This window comes from Rhinopithecus roxellana, unplaced genomic scaffold (genome assembly GCF_007565055.1).
Source record: "Rhinopithecus roxellana isolate Shanxi Qingling unplaced genomic scaffold, ASM756505v1 contig2004, whole genome shotgun sequence".
In the NCBI taxonomy this organism is placed as follows: Eukaryota; Metazoa; Chordata; class Mammalia; order Primates; family Cercopithecidae; genus Rhinopithecus; species Rhinopithecus roxellana.
Genome location: NW_022141927.1, coordinates 1 through 13348, shown reverse-complemented (window position 1 = coordinate 13348; position 13348 = coordinate 1). Strand labels below are relative to the sequence as shown.

At 22.4% G+C, this 13348-nt stretch overlaps 1 pseudogene; it reads right to left on the bottom strand.

Annotated features, from left to right (window-relative positions):
* Positions 1-4480: 4480 nt before the first annotated feature.
* Positions 4481-5354, bottom strand: LOC115895736 (annotated as a pseudogene).
* Positions 5355-13348: the final 7994 nt, after the last annotated feature.

Here is a 13348-nt window from a genome sequence, read left to right as displayed (position 1 = left end):
TATGTTATATCTACATTTATTATAAGCGTGTATTCTCTCTATATTTTATACGTATATCTATTACATCTATTATGTCTATATTTTCATACCTATATGTCTTATATCTATTATGTCTTTTATACCGATATCTATTATATCTATTATGTCTGTCTTTTATACCTATATCTATTATATCTATTATGTCTATATATGATACCTATATCTATTATATCCCTTATGTCCATATTTTATACCTTTATCTGTTATATCCTATTATGTCTATATTTTTATACCTATATGTATTATATTTATTTTGTCTATATTTTATAACCTATATCTATTATATCTATTGTCTAATTTTATACTTAAATATATTATAATCTATTATGTCTATATTTTTATACCTATATATGTTATCATTATGTCTATATTTTATAACTATATCTCCTATATCTATTATGTATATATTTTACACCTATGCCTATTATGTCTGTATTTTACACCTCTATCTATTTTATCTATTTTGTCTATATTTTTTTCCTTTATCTATTATATCTATGATGTCTATATTTTTTACCTATATGTATTATATCTATTATGTCTATATTTATACCTTATATCTATTATATCTATTATGTCTAGATTTTATACCTATATCTATGTATATCTATTACTATCTATTTTTTATACCTGTATCTATTATATCTTTTTTCACACCTATATCTCTATGTATTGTGTCTATATTTCATAGCTATATCTGTTATATCTATGTTTGTATACCTATATCTATTATATCCATTATATCTATATTTTTATACCTATATATATAGTATATCTATATTTTATACCTATATCTATTATATATATCTATATTTTATACCTGTATCTATTATATCTATTATGTCTATGTTTTATACCTATATCTATTATATCTATTATGTCTATATTTTTATACCTATTTCTATACATCTAATTTTGTCTGTATTTTATAGCTATATCTATCGTATCTATTATGTCTATATTTTATACCTATATATCATATCTATTATGTCTATAATTCATAACTATATCTATTATGTCTATTATGTATATATTTTATACCTATATCTATCTATGTCTATTATGTGTATATTTTATACGTATATCAATATATCCATTTTGTCCATATTTGTACCTATATCTATTATATCTATTATGTCTATATTTTATACGTATATCTATTATATCTATTATGTCTTATTTTATACTTATAACTATTATATCTGTTATGTGTACATTTTATACCTATATCAATTATATCTATTATGTCTCTATTTTATACCTATATCTATTACATCTATTATGTCTATATTTTACCTATATCTATTATATCTATTATGACTAAATTTTATACCTATATCTATTATGTCTATATTTTACACTTATAATTAATATCTATTATGTCTATATTTTATACCTATATCTATTATATCTTTTATATCTATATTTTAATATCTATATCTACATTATTATACCTATATCTATTACATCTATTTTATCTATTTTATACCTGTATGTATTATATCTATTATATCTAATTTAGACCTATATGTTATATCTATTATGTCTATATTGTATAATTATGTGTATTATATTTATTATGGGTATATTTTATACCTATATCTATTACATTCTATTGTGTTTATATCTATTATGTCTGTATTTTATAACTCTATCTTTTATAACTATTATGTCTATATTTTATCCCTCTACCTATTATATCTATTATGTCTATAGTTAATACCTCCATGATATCTATTATGTCTATATTTTATTACTCTGTTATCACTATAACGTCTATACTTCATATCTCTATTATATCTATGATGTCTATATTTTTTACCTCTATTATACCGATAATGTCTATATTTTATTTCAATATCTACTATATCTATTATGTCTATATTTTATACCTCTATTATATCTATTATATCTATTATGTCTATATTTTATACCTCTATCTATTGTATCTATTATGTCTATATTTTTTACATCTGTTATATCTATTATGTCTATATTCATACCTCTATCTAGTATATCTATTTGTTTTTTTATTTTATACCCTTATCTATTATATATATTATGTGCATAATTTATACATATATCTATTATATATTCTCTCGATATTTTATACCTATGTCTATTATATATTGTGTCTATATTTTAATCCTATATCTATTATATCTGTAGTATCTATATTTTATACCTATATCTATTATATCTACTATGTGTATATTTGGTACCTCAATCTATATATCTTTTATGTCTATATTTCATAACTATATCTAATATGTCTATTATGTCTACATTTTATAACTATATCTATTATATCTATTATGTATACATTTTATAACTGTATTATATCTATTATGTCTATAATTTATACCTCTATCAATTATATCTATTATCTCTATATTTTATAGCTCTATCTATTATATCTATGATGTCTATATTTTATACCTCTATCGATTATATCTATTTTGTTTATATTTTATATCTCTTTGATATCTATTATATCTATATTTTGTACCTGTATCTATTATGTCTATTATGTCTACATTTTATACCTCTATCTATTATATCTATTAGGTCTATATTTTATACCTAATCGATTATATCTATTATGTCTATATTTTATACCATTATCTATTATACCTCTGATGTCTCTATTTTATACCTATATCTATTAATGTCTATATTTTATACCTATATCTATGATATCTATTATGTCTATATTTTATACCTATATCTATTATGTCTATATTTATACCGATATCTATTTTATCTATGTATGTCTATATTTTATTCTTTATCGTTATATCCGTTATGTCCATATTTTATACCTATAGTTCTTACATACAGTATATGTATATTTATACCTATTTCTATTATATCTATATTTATACCTCTATCTATTTTATCTATTACATCTATATTTATACTGATATCTATTATATCTATATATCCATATTTGACATCTATATAGATTATGTCTATATTTTTATACATATATCAAAAGTATTATTATGTCTATATTTTGCACCTATATCTATCATATCTATTATGTCTATATTTTATACTTGTATCTATTATATCTATTATGTCTATATTTTATACCTCTATCTATTATATCTATTATGTCTATATTTTACACCTCTATCCATTATATCTATTATGTCTATATTTATACCTCTAATCTATTATGTCTATTATGTCATATTTTATAACTATATTCATTATATCTATTATGATTATATTTTATACATATATCTGTTATGTCTATATTTTTACCTATATCTACCATATATATTATGTGTATATTTCATACCTATATCTATTATATCTATTATATCTATATTTTATACCCATATCTGTTATAATCTATTATGTCTTATATTTTATACCTCTATCTTATTTTATCATAATATATATATTTTATACCTACATCTATATATCTATTACGTCTATATTTTTACCTATAACTATTATGTCTCTATTTTATACCTTATATCTATTATATCTATTTTTATACCTATATCTATTATATCTATTATGTCTACATTTTATACCTATATCTATTATATCTATTATGTCTATATTTTATACCTATATCTATTAAATCATATATGTCTGTATTTTATACCTATATCTATTGTATCTATTATGTCTATATTTATACTATATCTATTATAACTATTATGTCTATATTTTATAACTATATCTCTTATATCTATTATGTCTATATTTATACCTATATCTATTACGTCTATATTTTATGACTATATCTATTATATCTATTATGTCTCTATTTTACACCTATATCTATTATGTCTCTATTTTATACCTATGTCTATTATTTCTATTTTATACCTATATCTATATATATATTAGTCCACATTTTATACCTATATCTATTATATCTATTATGTCTATATTTATACCTATATTATATCTATTATGTCTAAATATTGTACCTATATCTATTATGTCTATATTTTAATCTATATCTATTATAACTATTATGTCTATATTTTATAACTATATCTGTTATAGCTGTTATGTCTATATTTTATACCTATATCTATTATATCTATTTTGTCTATATTTATACCTATATCTTTCATATCTATTATGTCTATTTTATACCTATATATCATATCTATTTTGTCTATTATTTCATACCTATATCTATTAAATCTATTTTGTTGTATTTATATGTATATCTATTATGTCTATATTTTATACCTATATCTATTATATCTATTATGTCTATATTTTATACCTATAATTATTATATCTAATATGTCTATATTTTATACCTATATCTATTATGTCTCTATTTTATATCTATATCTATTGTATCTATCTATATTTTATACCTATATCTATTGTATCTATTATGTCTATATCTTTTTTTTTTATTAACAGGCTTAATTCACTTTATTTTTCTTGTATAAAAAGCCTATGTTTTAGCCACAGCTGGAGCCTGGGTCCGCTGCACGGAGACTCTGTTGTGGGTCTTGACAAGGTGGTCAGTGAATTCCTGATAGGTAGACTTGGTAAACACAGTCTCCTTCCACAGGTCAGGGGTCAGGTAGCTGTAGGTCTTAGAGATGGCATCAAAGGTGGCCTTGGCGAAGCTGCCCAGGGTGGCAGTGCAGCCCCGGGCTGATGTGTAGCAGTCATCAATACCAGCCATCATGAGCAGCTTCTTGGGCACAGGCGCTGAGACGATGCCAGTGCCCCTGGGTGCAGGGATGAGGCGCACCAGCACAGAGCCACAGCGGCCTGTCACCTTGCAAGGGACGGTGTGGGGCTTGCCGATCTTGTTCCCCCAGTAGCCTCTGCGCACCGGGACAATGGAGAGTTTGGCCAGGATGATGGCCCCTCGGATGGCGGTGGCCACCTCCTTGGAGCACTTAACACCCAGGCCGACGTGGCCATTGTAGTCCCCGATAGCAAAAACGCCTTGAACCTGGTGCGCTGACCAGCACGGGTCTGCTTCTGCACCGGCATAATCTTCAAAACCTCATCTTTAAGAGAGGCCCCAAGAAAAAGTCAATGATCTCAGATTCCTTAATGGGCAGAGAGAAGAGGTAGATCTCCTCCAGGGACTTGATCTTCATGTCCTTGACCAAGCGGCCCAGCATGGTGACGGGCATCCACTCCTTATCCTCGGCCTTGCCTCCGCGAGCTCCTCGGCCTCGGCCCCGACCCCGTCCACGGCCGCGACCCCGGCCCCGTATGCCACTGCCAAAACCTCCACGGAAGACACCGCGGTTCCCCATCCCAGGGCCACCAGGGCCTCCGAACCACCCCGCTGCACCGGCGTCATCCGCCATTTGGTGTTTTCTCGGAGAAGAAGCAAATGTCTATATCTTATACACATATCTATTATATCTATTATGTCTATATTTCATACCTATACCTATTATATCTATTATGTGTATATTTTATATCTATATCTATTATATCTATATGTCTATATTTATATATATTGATGATATCTATTATGTCTATATTTTATACCTATATCTTTTATATCCATTTGTCTATATTTTATACCTATTTCAATTATGTCTATATTTTATTCCTATATCTGTAATATCTATTATGTCTATATTTTATACCTATATCTATTATATCTATTATGTCTATTTTATACCTATATCTATTATGTCGATTATGTCTATATTTTATAACTATTTCTATTATATCTATTATGTATATATTTTATACCTATATCCACGATATGTATAGATTATACCTATATCTATTATATCTATTATGTCTATATTTTATAACTATATCTATTATATCTATTATGTCTATATTTTATACCTATATCTATTATATCTACTGTCTGTATTTTACAACTATATATTATATCTGTTACATCTATATTTTATACCCATCCCTATTATATCTATTATGTTTATATTTTATACTTATATCTATTATATCGTCTATATTTATACCTATATCAATTATGTCTATATTTTATCCCGATATCTATTATATCTATATTTATACCTATATCGATACATCTATTATGTCTATATTTTACACCTATATCTATTATCTATCTATGTCTATATTTTATACCTATATTATATCAATTGTGTCTGTATTTTATACCTATATCTATTAAATCTATTATGTCTATATTTCATAACTTTATCTATTCTGTCCATATTTAATACTATATCTATATGCCTATTTTATACCTCTATTATATCTATTATGTCTATATTTTATACCTATATTATTATATTATGTCTATATTTTACACCTATAACTATTAATATTACGTCTATATTTTATACCATATCCATTATTATATGTTTATATTTTCTACCTATATCTATTATATCTATGTCTATTTTATACCTATATCTATTTGTCTATATTTATACCTATATCTATATTATATTATACCTAATTATTATATTATGTCTATATTTTTACCTATGTCTGTTATATCTATTTTGTTATATTTTATACCTATATCTATTAACTATTATGTCTATATTTTATATCTATATCTATATGTCTATATTTTATCCTATAACTATTATTATCTATTTGTCTGTATTTTATACACTATCAATTATATCTATTTGTCTATATTTTATACTAATCTATTATATCTAATATGTCTATACTTTATACCTATATCTATAATATCTATATTTTATACCTGTTTCTCTTATATGTATTACATCTATACTTTATACCTATATTATTCTATCTATTATATCTGTATTTTATGCCAATATCTATTATATCAATTATATCTATTATATATATTTTTATACCTATGTCTATAATATCTATTATATCTGTATTTTATAACTATATCTATTATGTCTATGTTTAAACCTATATCTATATATATTGTGTCTATAGTTTATACCTATATCTATTAGGTTTATATTTCATAACTATACCTATTATATTTATGTTATATTTTATATCTATATGTATCATGTCTATATTTTCTACCTATATCTATTATATTATTATGTCTATATTTTAGACCTTTATTTATTATATCTATTATGTCTCTATTTTATACCTATATCATTTATCTATATTTATACCTATATGGATTATATCTATTATGTCTATTTTTATAGCTATATGTATATTCTATTATTATGTCTATATTTTATACCTATATTATATCTATAATGTCTACATTTATAACTATATATGTCTGTATTTTATACGTATATCTCTTATATCTGTTATGTCTATATTTTATACCAATATCTATTTTATTTATATTTTATACCTGTATCTATTATATCTATTATGTCTATATTTTACACCTATATCTGTTATATCTATTTTGTCTGTATTTTATACGTATATCTATTATGTCTATATTATAGTTATATCTACTATACTATTATATCTGTATTTTATACCTATATCTATTATATCCATTATGTGTATATTTTACACCTATATCTATTAATCTATTACGTCTATATTTTATTCCCATCTCTATTATATCTATTATGTTTATATTTTATACCTATATCTATTATATCTATGTCTATATTTTATACCTATATCTATTTTGTCTGCATTTTATACCTATGTCTATTATGTCCTATCTTTTATACCTATATCTATTTTATCTATTATGTCTATATTTTATACCTATGTCCTATTAATTCTATTATGTGTATATTTATACCTAGATCTATTAAATCTATTATGTCTATATTTGTATCTATATCTATTATGTCTATAATTTATACCTAGAACTATTATATCTATTTTGTGTATATTTTATACCTATATTTATTATATCTATTATGTCTATATTTTATACCTATAATTATTATATCTAATATATCTATATTTTATACCTATATCTATTATGTCTATATTTTATAACTATATCTATTATATCTATTATGTCCATATTTTATACCTATATCTATTATATGTATTATGTCTATATATTATACCTATGTCTATTATATCTATATTTATGCCTGTATCTATTATATCTATTATGTCTATATTTTTATACCTATTCTATTATATCTATTAAGTCTAAATATTCTACCTATATCTATTATGTGTATATTTTATACCTATATCTATTATAACTATTATGTCTATATTTTATCACTATATCTGTTATAGCTATTATGTCTATATTTTATACCTATACCTATTATGTCTATATTTTATACTATATCTATTATAACTATTATCTTCTATATTGTATACTGTATCTTTTGTATCTATTCTGTCTATATTTTATACCTGTATCTATTATGTCTATAGTTTTTAACCTATATCTATTATATCTATTATGTCTATATTTTATACCTATATCTATTATGTCTATATTTTATACGTATATCTTTTATGGTCTATATTTTACACCTATATCTATTATGTCTATATATATATATATATAATAATATAATGTTTTTTTTTTTTTTTTTTTTTGACACGGAGTCTTGCTCTGCTGCCCAGGCGGGAGTGCAGTGGCCGGCTCTCCGCTCACTGCAAGCTCCGCCTCCCGCGTTCACGCCATTTTCCTGTCTCAGCCTCCCGAGTAGCTGGGAATACAGGCGCCCGCCTCGTCGCCCGGCTAGTTTTTTGTATTTTTAGTAGAGACGGGGTTTCACACCGTATTAGCCAGATGGTCTCGATCTCCTGACCCTCATGATCCCGCCCGTCTCGGCCTCCCAAAGTGCTGGGATTACAGGCTTGAGCCACCGCGCCCGGCCAATGTCTACCTTTTTTACCTATATCTATTATATGTATATTTTATACCCATATGGATTATATCTCTTATGTCTAATATTTTATGCTATATCTATTTATATCTATTATGTCCTATATTTATATACCTATATTATACTTATAATGTCTACATTTATACCTATATCTATTATGTCTACATTTCATACCTATATTTTTATACCACTTATGTCTATATATTATACCTATATCTATTATGTCTATTATGTCTATATTTTATACCGATATCTATTATGTCTATATTTTATACCTATATCTATTATATCTACTCTGTATATATTTTGTACCTATATCAATTATATCTAATATGTCTATATTTTAAACCTATAACTATTATATCTATTTTGTCTATATTTTATACGTATATCTGTTTTGTCTATATTTTATACCTATACTATTATATCAATTATGTCTATATTTTATAACTATATCTATTATATCTATTATGTCTATATTTTATACTGATATCTATTATGTCTATATTTTATATCTATATCTATTATATCTATGATGTGTATATTGTATATCTATATCTATTATATCTATTATTTCTATATTTTATTCCTCTATCTACTATGTCTATTATGTCTATATTTTGTATCTATATCTATTTTATCTATTATGTCTATATTTTATACCTATATGTATTATAACTATTATGCCTATATTTTATACCTATATCTTTTATATCTGTTATGTCTATATTTTATAACTGTATCTACTATATCAATTATGTCCATATTTTATACCTATATCTCTTATATCTATTATATCTATATTTTATATCTATATCTATTATGTGTATATTTTATACCTAAAACTATTATATCTATTTGTCTATATTTTATACCTATATCTATTATATCTATTATGTCTATATTTTATTCCGATAATTATTATATCTAATATGTCTCTATTTTATACCTATATCTATTATGTTTATATTTTATATCTGTAACTATTATATCTATTATGTCTATATTTTATACCTATATCTATTATATCTACTATGTCTATATTTTACACCTATATCTATTATATCTATTACGTCTATATTTATACCCATCTCTGTTATATCTATTGTGTTTATACTTTATACCTATATCTATTATACCTATGTCTATATTTTATACCTATATCTATTTTGTCTATATTTAAACCTATTTTAATTATGTCTATGTTTTATTCCTATATCTATTATATCTCTTACGTCTATATATTATACCTATATCTATTATATCTATTATGTTTTTCTTTTATACCTATATCTATTATATCAATTATGTCCATATTTTATACCTATATCTCTTATATCTATTATGTCTATATTTTATATCTATATCTATTATATCTATTATGTCTATATCTTATACCTATATCTATTATATCTATTATGTTTTTGATTTAAAACTATACCTATTATATCCATTATGTCTATATTTCATACCTACATCTATTATAACCATTATGTCTATATTTTGTACCTATATCTATTATGTCTATATTTTATACCTGTATGTATTATAATTATTTTGTCTATATTTGATACATATATCCATTATATCTATTGTGTCTATATTTTATAACTATATCTATTATATCTATTTTGTCTATATTTTATACCTTTATCTTTTATATCTCTTTTGTCTATATTTTATAACTATTTCAATTTGTCTAATTTTATTCCTATATCTATTATATCTATTCTGTCTATATTTTATACCTATATCTATTATATCTACTATGTATATATTTTATACCTATAGCGATTATATCGATTATGTCTATATCTTATATATATATCTATTATATCTATTATGTCTATATTTAATACCTATATCTATTAAGATCTATTATGTCTATATCTTATACATATATGCATTATAATCTATTATGTATATATTTTATACCTATACCTATGAAATCTATTATGTCTGTATTTCATATACCTATATCTATTATAACCATTATGTCCTATATTTTTAAACGTATATTCTATTATGTCTATATTTTATATACCGATATCTATTATATCTATTATGTCTATATTTTATACCTATATCTATTGAATCTATTTTGTCTATATTTTATGTCTATATCTATTATGTCTATATTTTATTCCTATATCTATTATATCTATTATGTCTGTATTTTATAACCTATATCTATTATATCTATATGTCTATTTTTTATACCTATATTATTATATCTAATATGTCTATATTTTATACCTATATCTATTATGTCTATATTTTATATATATATCTATTGTGTCTATATTTTATACCTGTAACAATTGTATCTATTTTGTCTATATTTTATACCTATATCTATTATATCTAATATGTCTATATTTTTATACCTATATCTATTATATCTATATTTTATACCCATATCTATTATATCTCTCTATATTTTAGACCTATATTATATCTATAATGTCTACCTTTTATACCTATATTTATTTGTCTATATTTTATACCTATATGGATTATATCTATTATGTCTATATTTTATACCTCTATCTATTATATTCTATTATGTCTACATTTTATACCTATATTATATCTATAATGTCTACATTTTATACCTATATCTATTAAGTCCATATTTATACGTATATCTATTATATCTGTTATATCTATAATTTATACCTATATCTATTTTATTTATATTTGTTACCTATATCTATTATATCTATTATGTCTATATTTTTAATACCCATTTCTATTATATCTATTATGTCTAATTTTTAATACCTATATGTATATGTCTATATTTTATACCTATATTTATTATGTCTATATTTTATACCGATGTCTATTATGTCTATTATGTCTATATTTTATACCTATATCTATTATATCTATTATGTCTATATTTATAGGTGAATCTATTATATTAATGTCTACATTTATAGCTTTATCTATTAGGTATATTATGTCTATATTTTATACCTCTATCTGTTATATCTATTTTGTGTGTATATTATATGTACATCTATTATATCTATATTTTATACTTATATCCATTATATCTATGATGTCTATATTTTATAACTATATCTATTGTATCTATTATGTCTATATTTTATACCTATATCTATTATGTCTATATTTTGTGACCTATATCTATTAGATCTATTATATCTATATTTTATACGTATATCTATTATGTCTATATTTTATACCTATATTTATTATAAACTATTATGTCTGTATTTTATACCTATGTCTATTATACCTATTATGTCCATATTTTATACCTATATCTATTATATCAATTACGTCTCTATTATATACCTATATCTACTATATCTATAATGTCTATATTTGATATCTATATCTGCTATATTTATTATGTCTATATTTTATAATTATATCTATTATATCTATATTTATACCTATATCTATTATATCTATTGTCTATTTTTTATACCTGTATTTTATTATATCTGTTTTTATACGTATATCTATTATGTCTATATTTTATACTTATATCTATGATATCTATATTTTATACCTGTATCTATTATATCTTTTATGTCCATATTTTATACCTATATTATATCTGTTATGTCTGTATTTTGTACCTATATCTATTATATCTATTAATGTTTATATTTTATACCTATATCTATTAGGTCTATATTTTATACCTGTATCTATTATGTCTATATTTTATACCTATATCAATTATAACTATTATGTCTATATTTTATACCTATATTTATATGTATTATGTCTATATTTTATACCGATATAATTATATCTATTATGTCTATGTTTTATACCTATATCAATTATACCTTTATGTCTATATTTTATACCTGTATCTATTATATCTTTTATGTCTATATTTTATACCTATATCTATTATGTCTATTATGTCTATATTTTATACCTGTATCAATTATATCTATTATTGTATATTTTATACCTAAATCTATATATATTATGTCTATATTGTGTACCTATATCTATTTTGTCTGTATTTCACATCTATATTTATTATATCTATTATGTCTTTATTTTATACGTATATTTATTATATCTGTTATGTGTGTATTTTATACCTATATCTATATATATTATGTATTATTTTATCCCTCTATCTATTATATCTATTATGTCTATATTTTATAACTCTATCAATTATACCTATTATGTCTATATTTTATACCTATATCTATATATCTATGATATGTATATTTTATAACTGTCTATGATATCTATTATGTATATTTGATACCTACATCTATTATATCTCTTATGCCTATTTTTTATACCTATATCTATTATATCTACTATGTCTATGTTTTATACCTATATCGATTATATCTATTATGTCTAGATTTTATAACTGTCTATTTTATCTATTATGTCTCTATTGTATACCTATATCTAATATTCTATTATGCCTCTATTTATACCTATAACTATTATATCTAGTATGTTTTATCTATATATTTTATGTCTATATTTTATACCTTTATCTACTATATCTATTTTCTGTATGTTATACGTATATCTCT